The following is a 12,525-nucleotide window of genomic DNA, read 5'->3' as shown; positions in this document are numbered from 1 at the left end:
GGCCCGCCGGCTTCTCCCGGCCAGGTTATGCGGAGCGGAAGGTCCAGCTGCCTTCCGGGACCCTGTCCACCGTGAACAGAATATCTGCTCCCCATTTCGCCCCGCCCCGCGCTCCCCCCGAAGAAATGCATAGACTTTGAGAGGAGGTGAATGAGGGAAAAACACTTGAGAAATAAACGCTAGCTGGTTAGGATAATCAAGGTTTTGTTTTGTTGTTTTAATTCCGAGGAAGGGAAATAAGTGATTCCTCGGAAAGTATTCTGGCGTCCACAAATGTCAAACTTGCAAGTCGCAGAGGGAGGGCTAGGGAGAGCACCTGGGGATTCCAGGTGAGGTGAATCTAGAAGGAAGTCCTTAAATGAAGTTTTACCAACCTGAGACAGCCTGAAACACTGTGTCTGCTCCTTCTGAAAATATTACAGAGAAAACCGATTCTGTGCTCCAGTTTATCATCAGAGGGGTGTGTGTTGGGGATGGGAGTGGGCAACAAGATACCACTTTTAAAGCTGTGAATAAAACGCAAATTTCCTGGATGTCGGTTTGTTCTGCATAGAAGGACATAGGTTGTTCTTGACAAGGTGTTATTTATATCAGTACATCGTACCTTCTGTTTATTTCTCTGATACATTTCATTGGTAAAAAAAAAAAAAATAAAACTGTTACTCGTCTGGGATGCAGCACATTTATTTTAAAAAGGACAACAGTAATTTTCATGGGCATATTCATGAAATAAATAAATGCTTAAAAAAAGGAATTTATTATATCCCAAAGGAGATTAGAGAGGTGTGTGTGCCAGAATGCATTCTAAGTTGTTTATTTGAAAACTTCTTTGGCACTGAAAGTAAATAATGCATTTACAGTAAAAAAAAAAAAAAGTCAACAAATGTTTATATATATATATGTTTACTAAGTTCTCAAATTGAGGGTAAAATCCACTCCACTCTAAAATTGGTCATATAATTAAAAGCTTTTGCTTTGGGGATTATAAAATACATATATTGCTCAACATAAATCTGCAGGTGTTGTAAACCAATATTTCTGATGGAAAACTACTCTAGAAGCCCATATATTTATAGGCTTAAGTAAAAAGGAATAGTTTCAATTTCTTGGCAGTTTTTTTGAAGCTATATTACAAAGTGAAGTAGCTTCTTTCCAAGATATCAATCTCCATTACTTTCATGAAATCATCTTGGAATTAAATAGTTAGCATATTGTAAAATATAAAGTATAGGAATGAAATGGAAGAGAAAAAATAGTTTCCTTTGTAAAATAGACTAGCTAAAAGTTCAAAACGTGAAATTTTAAAAAAGTCCAACAGTCTTGGAATTTGGCATGTAGCAATCAGGATTTTTATTACAGACATTTTGACACAGGGGGGAGAAACCTGATTTCATAGCAGAAACATTTTTATTATGCATTACTTTAGAAATGCTGCAGTTGACTTTGTTGCCACCAGAGGGCAAAGAAACTGCTAATTTCCTTACTGTTCTTTCCCAAACCTTGGATTAATGATCCTCAATATTTTGTTTTTCCTATGTGCAGTATTTGTTGATATTTCAACTTGACATTTAAAAATGAATAGCGACTTAAAATAATGAGGGTTTATTTTATTTCCCGTTTTCATTGAAGTTAAATATTCATTTAACATTTATATAGTACTTCCTACATGTAGACTTATATTTTGAATACATTCTTGTGGTATAATAAGTAGTGGAAAACCCCAAATGCTCTCTTCTTCATCACTGTTGGCAATTATTACCACATTATTGTGGAATTCCCAAGAATATATTTGAAAAAATCTCTCTTATGATTAAAAGTTCATTATTGTATAGTGAACTTTTTTAAAGATTGAATATGTTGTATTGATACTTATATCTGAAAAGTATTTGCTCATACTAAATAGTATGCCTCAACCAATATTTAGAGAAAAATAAGCTTAGAATAATGTTAAATTTTATAAGTCTCAAATCATTTCCTTATTGTTATACATTCATCTTTATATCCTGAACTGATTGTAAAAGTTTATTAACAATGTCAAAGGAGATAGATGCATTGATCTTAAAGAATTCAAAAGTTTAAATCAGGAAAAAAGGTCTAAAAATATGTAGTTATATTTTGGCCTCATTATTGCTCTTTAACGTGATTTAATGCAACAAATAAGTTCATTACCACTATAGAGAGAGCAATGATAATTTAGGGCCCCAAGGAATTTTCACTTTTTAAACTTTCTAATACTGTTGTAGAGACAAGTAGTTTATTTTTAGCAGATCATTTACATTTAGTTGTTTACCTAGTTGGATGTTTTTCTATTTTTTTCTGCTTTCATTAGAGTTTAAAAACTTAGTTTGAAATACCACTAATTTGTGGAGTTTGCTATGAGAGTATTTCTGTTGAGATGTACTGTCACTATATATAGACATATCTGTAGCAAAAGATTATGACAGAGGGTTAATGCAAGTGAATATTCTCTATAAAATGGGCATGTTATTAGAATGGCATTTATTAGAAAATTTAAAAAATATTTTTTAATCAATGACTCTGAATTGCATATAAATCATTTTTAAAATATGGAATGTGAGAGTCTTTTTTCTTTAGAGGATAGATAGAAGCCTGAGGCTGGGTAAGTTTGGAATGAGACATAACTAATCTTGAATTTTCAGTTCAGAAGTAAGGTTTGAAATTCATGGATGTTTGCAGAGAGATTCAGAATCATTACAATTAGTACTATTTATGCATTTCTTAAGTTTGATCTTTAGAAAGAGGTTCTTATCAAGGAGAATGTGCTTGAGTAAAACTTAGGAGTGGAAAATACTAATTCACTCCCCACAGATTTCTTGTCTGCGAGAATCAGATACTTTCATGCAAAGACGTGGATACTGTGGATTCTTTTCAATAGTTTTGGTCTCATTTTTTGCTTCCTAAAATGTATCTTCCCTTGTAGAAACAGTATGTTCATAGAGATGAGTGAATTGATCAAGCATGATTATGAGATTTAAAATCTTATGTCAGTTTCCCACTACATGAATCACAGCCTCTGAATGAAGCCAGTCAGTACCGAGGAAAGCAGAGCCACATGATGGGGAGACTTGAGTCCTGTTGACAGTGTTTGTGCTCCTGGATCCAACCTTGCCTGAAGCTATTATATCCCCTGGACTTTTCAGTTATATGAGCCAATAACTACCTTTCTTTATTTAAAAAACAAAAAACAAAACAAAACAAAAAAACAGGCTCTTCAGCATGGCCATTACCAGTAAGATGGAAATGAGTATACAACAGGCCTCAGAACAATAGTTTAAAATGAAAGAAGAGAATCCAAAGGTCTGTCATAATGGCCTTAAACCTTCTGTTAATAGAACTTTCAAAAAGTTCATCGCACTATTCTGCTACACTTCTTCTGAGTTCTGACTATATTTTCTCTCGTGTACTTAATCTAATACCTTAAAGTACAGTGTATACTCATAGTGCGTGCAGCCTACCAGGCTCCTCCATCCATGGGATTTTCCAGGCAAGAGTACTGGAGTGGGGTGCCATTGCCTTCTCCATATATATATGTATGTATAGATGTGTGTGTATACATATTATGTGTATATAGTGGTGGTGCTCTATTTTCAGTGGAGATGAACACTATTAAATAAGTTTAGTTCTTTTGGAAATCCACTCCAGTGTTCTTGCCTGGAGAATCCCAGCTGTGGGGGAGCCTGGTGGGCTGCCGTCTCTGAGGTCGCACAGAGTCGGACACGACTGAAGCGACTTAGCAGCAGCAGCAGTTCTTTTTGAAATTACTTTTGAACTGAATTGTGCTTAGGCCTCATCCCATTAACCTACACTGAAGGTGGCTTTAAAAACAGTCTCTTAAAACTCATTATTGGATTTCCCAAGTGGTGGAGTGGTGAAGAATCCACCTGCCAATGAAGGAGACATAGGAGATGCAGGTTTGATCCCTGGTGAGGAAGATCGCCTGGAGTAGGAAATGGCAACTTACTCCAGTATTCTTGCCTGGAAAATTCCATGGACAGAGGAGCTTGGCAGGCTACCGTCCATGGAGTCACAAAGAGTTGGACACAACTAAGCACAAAACTCGTTATGGTAAATGTTACTGGGGAAGGTGGTTGGGGGTGTGGTGCAATGCTTTGCTCATAATTGTTCCTCAAGTAAGAGAGAGAGAGGGAGGGAGGGAGGGAAAGAAAGATATTGTGTCTTAACAATGATATAGTTCTTGTGAACTGGTTTGTTTGTATCTTTTGGACATTATGAATAGTGGCCAGAAATATTACTTTAAAAAAACGAGGTTTTTTGAAAGCTCAGAGCACAGTTTGTGGCCCAAGTCCAACAAGTATATGAACCTTCTGGTGTGCATTTTTTGTACTAGTTTACCTAGGTCTTCATCTTGTCTTTCCCTACTTTCATTTAGCTGTGTCCAGCTTTTCTCACTTAAAACCTTGTATTAGTTTTAGAGAGGGGAAATAAGTAAATAAAAAGCAATCACCCTAATACATAAGGTTGTATATTACAAAGTTTCTTTTCTGCTTTCTTTTAATCTAATTTCAGTCCTTTGTCTTTATTCTGAGCACATATTTCATGAAGCTTTGATTATCTCTTTCCAGTATCCCATTCTGAGAAATCTTTCTTCTTCCCTGAGGTTTACACAGGAGGCCTTCTCTCACTATCCCCCAGACTATAATTCTGTTCAGCTGAGGAAGTTGCTGCAGAATGACAGACTAAGACGTACAGACAGTACTGTAGTGATGCTTCTTCTAGGACAGTTTTTCCCACTATTTATTGTGTCATGTATTGCCTGGCCAAAAGAATACTATCTGAAGAAAGAGGAGAATAGAAAATATTCTATATTGTATTGTAGCCAGACTTTGAATTCATTGCATGTTTTTTCTTTGTTTCTATTTTGCCCTCTTTAATTAAAAAGGTGATAAGATATGGATTGATGGCACAGATTTGGGTATTTAAATAGAACTAGAGGTCTTGTCAGGAGCCTGTTTGCAATTAGGATAGCCTGTTAAGGATTGTAGATCTGAACACAGGGCCAGAAACTGTATGACCTTCCTTGAAACACAGACTTGCAATCCCTTCCTCCAGAGGCCATCCAAATACATCTGAGCACTAGTAACTTGCCTTTCCCCTCCAAATTAAAATCAGCTGTCTTCCCTGCTTCAGGCATTACGGTAGACAGTGGCCTATGATTTTGTCAAGAGAGGGTCAAGAAGGCAGGGATGCAAAATGACGTCCATTTTACTTTTCTGGAATCTTATGACTTAGTTCCTCTCTTTCTCCCACCTATTATTTTTCACTCATTAATTGGAAATTTTCCCTCGAATACGTATTGTTCAGGGTCTGATCCTCTAGGTAAGGTGCTTAGCTGACTGTGGCTATAGGACTATAGAGAGCCTGATGGGAATTTGCCCTGTGGATAAACTGCTTAAGAATCAGAATGTTTAAAAGTCAAGTTTGTACATACTCCTTGGAGTGTTCAATGATAGGAAAAGTCTACATAAAGCCAAAAAATTCTCTTTAAGCTTGCTGCTTGGTAAGTATACCCTGGTTTATTTAGATCAGGCTAATGTGTTCTTTGGTCCAGTTGGAATATGCAGTATGCAGTGATGATTTTTAGATAGTAGTAATATCCTCCTGTGTTTATATGTATCTGTTTGTAGCAGTAGCTCCCAACTTTTTCTCTCTGAAATCGTAATTTGGACATCCTATTAAATATTTATTTCCCTAAACCCTGAAAGGGAAGTAAGCTAGGTGGAATTTATTATTTTACAATGTGAAATTCATAAATAATAATGATGTTCAAGATGTAAAGTAGTCCTGTAGGTGCATTTAAGGTACAGCTCTTTCTGAGTCTATGTACATATAGTACATACATATTTGCATAATTCTTTCCAAGATACAGCTTAGACAGCAGCTACTACTGACCCAATGAACCTGATTATTCAGTTGGTATATTTTTGTTTGTTTGGTTAAAAGAGGCTATTGACCTTACTGCAGATGTAGCAGTATCTGACTTCTTTTGCTTACACTCTCCCCTTTTCCATCTGTTATCCATTTCCTTCAATACATTCAAAAGGGTCTATGAAGAAATTATATCAATGTAATCTACATTGCAAAATAGTCCTGAAAAAGCATACAGGAATTAATTTTTGCTATACTAACTCATATTTTCAATGCTTATGGGTTCTTGATATTTAAAGGAATCCTGAACTTTTGATTAAAAAAAAAAAACTCAATTATTTTGTTAGCCCATAGTTTTATGTTTAAAATTAGCTATAGGGCACTAATATGCATACTTCTTTCAAATATTATATCATCTGATGTTAGCTGTCTTATTTATTTACTTTAATTGAAGTATGATTGATTGATATTAGCTAGTTTAATTGTGACTTTTTAGTATTTATATACTTCCTGGGAATATACACCTATAATTACTTTTTCCTTTTAAGGGTAAGGGTAACTGTAAGGGTAACTTAGCTCTTTTAGTAGACAGTCAACTTGTTTTTAATTTTATATCACTAATTTCTAATTCCAGAGAAGGCAATGGCAACCCACTCCAGTACTCTTGCCTGGAAAATCCCATGGACAGAGGAGCCTGGTAGGCTGCAGTCCATGGGGTCGCGAAGAGTCGGACACGACTGAGCGACTTCACTTTCACTTTTCACTTTCATGCATTGGAGAAGGAAATGGAAACCCACTCCAGTGTTCTTGCCTGGAGACTCCCAGGGATGGTGGAGCCTGGTGGGCTGCCATCTGCGGGGTCGCACAGAGTTGGACACGACTGAAGTGACTTAGTAGTAGTAGTAATTTCTAATTTACATATTTCAAATCTATTTTCATTTCAATTATTTACCATTTTCTGTATTCCAAGAAACAAGAATTGAACTAAAAGGCATATTGCTATGTATTTGCATCTTTGGTTCTTGTTTGTTTGCAGTAGAAATAGAGTCATTGAGTTTATTGTCATGCAACAAAAGTTTAAAGAGTATTTTAACACCTATTTGAAAACTCTGAATGCCCTATAAAAGTAAAGTTGACTTGTAAGGTTAAAAAAAAAGCCATTTCACATTTTAGTTTGAAAGTGTTTCTTGCTACATTATAAAGGTATTGCTCAATGTTTTATTTTCATATGTTGATATAACATCATCAGTTCAATTCAGTTGCTCAGTTGTGTCTGACTCTTTGCAACCCCATGAATCTCAGCACACCAGGCCTCCCTGTCCATCACCAAGTCTCGGAGTTCACTCAGACTCATGTCCATCGAGTCAGTGATGCCATCCAGCCATAGGGTATTGTATATCTTGCATAGTATTTTTACCTGTTTGGATTTATAATTTGAATTTTGAAATTTTATATAGTTTTCTAAATATTTATTTTATTCAACTTAAATGGACTTTATGAAAGCTTTAGATTAATGTGAAGTATATGTAATAATATTTCCTGTATCAAAGCACTGTAGTGACATTTGTAAATATGGCAAGAACTGTAAAATTTTTATACGTTATGAAACAATTTTGATTGAGGCTGAATTTTGTATATATGTATCACATGTAATTGTGTTGGTCCTAACTTTCCCAGTTGATTTATCCCCCAACCGATTTATATAGTCTTCCAGTTATTTTTCTATAAGGGGTGTATCCAATCTTCCATCAACAAAAGATCAGTACTTTTCTTAAAATGGAACAGTGGCATGGCATATTTTATTTCCATTTTATTGAGATGCAGTTGATACATAACACAGTGTAGGTTTAAGGTGCATGTACCTACTGAGTCATGTCCGACTCTGTGCGACTCCATGGACTCTTGCCCACCAGGCTCCTCTCTCCGTGGGATTTCCCAGGCACGAATACCAGAGTGAATTGCCATTTTCTTCTCCAGTGGATCTTCCTGGCCCAGGGATAGAACCCAGGTTTAAGGTAGAGAGCAAATGATTTGATGTCCATACATCATGAAATGATTACCACAATAAGTTGAATGAACATCCATCTTTTCATATAGGTACAAATTAAAAGACAAAGGAAAAATTTTTTTGCCTTGTTAGGAGAATTCAAGGTTTACTCTCTTAAGAGCTTTGATATATGATGTATAGTAATGTTAATTACATTTATCATGTTGTGTATTACATTCTTAGTAATTATAACTGGAAGTTTGTACCTTTTAACTGCCTTTGCCACTATACAAAGATGTTATGTTATCAAGTTCAGTTCAGTTGCTCAGTTGTGTCCGACTCTTTGCAACCCCATGAACTGCAGCACGCCAGGCTTCCCTGTCCATCACCAACTCCTGGAGTTTACTCAAACTCATGTCCATTGAGTTGGTGATGCCACCCAACCATCTCATCCTCTGTCATTCCCCTTCTCCTCCTGCCCTCAATCTTTTCCAGCATCAGGGTCTTTTCCAATGAGTCAGGTCTTTGCATCAGGTGGCCAAAATATTGGAGATTCAACTTCAGTATCAGTCCTTCCAATGAACACTCAGGACTGATCTCCTTTAGGATGGCCTGTTTGGATCTCCTTGCAGTCCAAGGGACTCTCAAGAGTCTTCTCCAACGCCACAGTTCAAAAGCATCAAATCTTCGGTGCTCAGCTTTCTTTATAGTCCAACTCTCACATCCGTACATGACTACTGGAAAAACCATAGCTTTGACAGACCTTTGTTGGCAAAGTAATGTTTCTGCTTTTTAATATGCTGTCTAGGTTGGTCATAACTTTCCTTCCAAGGAGTACACGTCTTTTAATTTCATGGCTGCAGTCACCATCTGCAGTGATTTTGGAGCCCCCCAAAATAAAGTCAGCTGCTGTTTCTGCTGTTTCCCTGTCTATTTGCCATGAAGTGATGGGACCAGATGCCATGATATTAGTTTTCTGAATGTTGAGCTTTAAGCCAACTTTTTCACTATCCTCTTTCACTTTCATCAAGAGGCCCTTTAGTTCTTCTTCACTTTCTGCCAGAAGGGTGGTGTCATCTGCATATCTGAGGTTATTGATATTTCCCCTGGCAGTCTTGATTCCGGCTTGTGCCTCATCCAGCCCAGCTTTTCTCATGAGGTACTCTGCATATAAGTTAAATAAGCAGAATGACAATATACAGCCTTGACATACTCCTTTCACAATTTGGAACCAGTCTGTTGTTCCATGTCCAGTTCTAACTGTTGCTTCCTGACCTGCATACAGATTTCTCAAGGTCAGGTGGTCTGGTATTCCCATCTCTTTCAGAATTTTCCACAGTTTATTGTGATCCACACAGTCAAAGGCTTTGGCATAGTCATTGACTGCATTCCCCAAACTGTACATTTCATCCCTGTTACTCATTTTATTAACTGCAAGTTTGTACCTCTTAATTTCCCTGGCCTGTCAGTGCTGTTTGAACACTGGTACTGTGTATAGCCTTGCATACATCTCTTCATGTTCATATGTAGGACTTCTATTTAGAGGTAGAATTCATGGATTATTGGGGTTGTGAATGTTCTACCATAAAAGGTAAAACCTGGGACAAACCCTGATAGACCTTCCAAAGGTCTGTTCCAAAGATAATGCTTCAAAGATAAAGGTGCATGGTACCCTGATGATTATCCCTGTGCAGATACCACACTCTTAATTACTTTAGCTTTTAACAAGTCTTTGTTTGGTGGGACAAAGCTGTCCTCCTTGTTCTTGATCTTCAGGAGCATCTTGGTTGCCCTAAAGGCTTTTTGGACTTCTCAGGTGGCTCAGTGGTAAAAAATCCACCTGCGGGTTCAATCCCTGGGTCAGGAAGATTCCCTGGAGAAGGAAATGTCTACCCACTCCAGTATTCTTGCCTGGGAAATCCCATGGACAGAGGAGCCTGGTGGGCTACCATCTATGGGTTTGCAAAGAGTCAGACACAACGTAGTGACTAAATAACAACAAAGGAAGGCTCTTTGCTTTTTCATATCTATTTTAGAATAAACTTTCAGATTTCTTTAACAACTCTATTGAAGTTTTGATGGAAATCACTTTATATCTTAGGGTCATTTGGTAAAGATTTCAATTTCAAAACAACTTGGAAACGATGTAATTTATTTTCTACAACAGCTAAACCCACAACAAGTACCACTGTGCTTCATGACAAATTGTTAATAGTGGCTATTTGGCAAGTGACCTTTTTTTAGTTGAAACAATGTCCTTAGATTGAATGTTAGTGCTGTTTTCCTGATCACATCACAATACTAAACATGCATCTAGTTGTTTCTTGGGAAATAGCAGGGGGAAACCATAGGTTGATTAAAATGAACAATTCAACTAAAGAAAAGAATGTTAATTCCTCACTTTTTAGGAACTATCACAAATGAGAGGTGGCTGCCAGGCAAATAGTACCAGGAAATGACATTTTTACAGTGTCATTTTAGTAACCTATCTCTTGATTAGCATAGCAGTTCCAAGCAAGACTTTAAATTTGCTGCTTTGTAAGCATCAGTTCTGATGAGAATGGTAAAGTCCTCTAGATTTAGGATTCTCCTTAATGTTTGCTCTTTAACTAATATCAATTCCATGGCAGATTTACATTGAAAGAGAGTACACTTTATAAATTGCTTCCATTTAAAGATAGTAAATTTATGATTTTATTTAGACTGTAAGACAATAAATTAAAGCTTTATAATTTGCTTAATTTGAAAATCCTAATTGCACCTCCTTCTCAGCCCAGTTTATGTCTGGCTATTGCTCTGAACCCTGCCTGCTGATCTGGATATTTTTTAATAGGGAGTAAATGGACAAGCTGGGCAGGCTGTTTTATTTCTTTGTTATTTAGCCTTCATTATCTTTTTAACATCTGTTGTTCATTTCAGATATTTTAAAAAACAAGCATGATTCAACATCATTTGCGGATGATAGTCTCATTGTCTACACATTGCAAAACAGCTTTAGACAGGAAGCCAGATTTGTGCAATCTTAGTTTTGGTCAAGCTGTTTTTAGAAGAGTGGTTTGTAAAATAGGCACAACCAATGAGACACTGATTTTTTACAAACCAAGCACTGATGTTTGACTTGAGACTGCCTTTCCGTATCCCCAGTTCCCTTATCCTAGCTCTGGCAGGCACCATCCTTTCTAGCCTTGTTCATTTCAAGTAGTGTCCCACTTTCCCTCCAACATCATCCTGCTGGAATCCTTTCTTCATTCCACAGCTGGAAAGATCTTTCTGAAATGCGAATCTGTGTCACCCTTCTGCTGAAAATGCCTTCAAGTCTTCCTCAAGCTCTCACCCTAGAGGTCAGAGGCCTCGATTACCTGATCCTGGTTTACTTCTTCAGGTTCAAGGTCATCACTTCCTTCCTTCTGCTCTCCCAGGTTTCCCACACTTTCTTTCCCCTTGAAGCTACATATGCCATTCCCTCTCTTTGAAGCATCCTTTCCTTCTCTTCCTGTCTATTTGTCTTTCAGGTCCCAGCTTCATCTTGATTTTCAGCATCACTGACTCATGCCTCAGCGTTTCTCTGCCGGCTCCAAGACTGAGATGAGTCCCTCACCAAAGTGTATTCCGCACACCCTCATGGTGTCACTCACTATCAGTGGTGTAACAGGCCGTGCCTGCACTCCACTGTGAGCTGCCCAAGGTGAGAGGCTGGACTGATCACCACTGCCTCACCAGCTCCAAGGACAGGAAGCCCCATTGAACATTTGTAGAATGGAGGGGTCTTGTTATGTCTTCTACTTTGTATGATAGTACTATTATTTTTTTTAATTTAATTTAATTTTATTTTATTTTTTAACTTTACAATATTGTATTGGTTTTGCCATATGAGCGACTAAGCACCCATTAATAGTACTATCAAGATTCATTTTGATAGTACTATTAATGGGTGCTTAGTCGCTCAGTCATGCCCAACTCTTTGCGACCCCATCGACCACAGCACGCCAGGCTCCTCTGTCCATGGGGATTCTCCAGGCAAGAATATGGGAGTGGGTTGCCATGCCCTCCTCCAGGGGATCTTCCTAACCCAGGGATCGAACTCAGGTCTCCTGCATTGCAGGCAGATTCTTTACTGTCTGAGCCAATTCATTTGTTTAGATTTACCACTCAGACAAAGGGTTTTGTTTGTAGCTTATTTCTACATATTTCTTTGGGCAGAATTTCTCACTCATAATTTCTTTCACATGACACCTTGGATTTAAATACCCATGATTACAATCTGTAGACAAACCAGAGATTGACATCAGAGTAAAGGAATTTGTCATATATGTTTGTGAAGAACTGAGAATTCATTCACAAATGATGGTTTAAAAATGATCAAGTCACTCAGTAAGCTAAGAAGAATAGAGAAGGCAATAGTTTAGTGATTTATAATGCAACAATTTGAATTGTCTGGTAAGATGTTAAAATTGGTTCATTTGTTTCTCTTGAGAGAATGCCATGGTTAAAAAGCATAGATGGATAAACAGTGAATGAAATAGAAATTAGAGATTGAACCATGAAATCTGCATGAAGAGCTTTCCAGGTATTTCAAAGCTAAAGATGCAAACTGGAAAATGTGCTCTAAGATGATATACTTACAAGAGTTC

The 12,525-nt window shown here is 37.3% G+C and overlaps 1 protein-coding gene across 4 annotated transcripts in view; it reads left to right on the top strand.

Moving 5' to 3' along the window:
- PLXDC2 (plexin domain containing 2) overlaps positions 1-12,525 on the top strand; it is a 427,345-nt gene that overhangs the window by 961 nt on the left and 413,859 nt on the right. The window lies entirely within an intron of this gene.

The sequence above is a fragment of the Bubalus bubalis genome, chromosome 14 (assembly GCF_019923935.1).
Source record: "Bubalus bubalis isolate 160015118507 breed Murrah chromosome 14, NDDB_SH_1, whole genome shotgun sequence".
Classification (NCBI taxonomy): Eukaryota; Metazoa; Chordata; class Mammalia; order Artiodactyla; family Bovidae; genus Bubalus; species Bubalus bubalis.
Note: the sequence above shows the minus strand (reverse complement) of the source record. Positions and strands in the feature narration are given on the sequence as shown.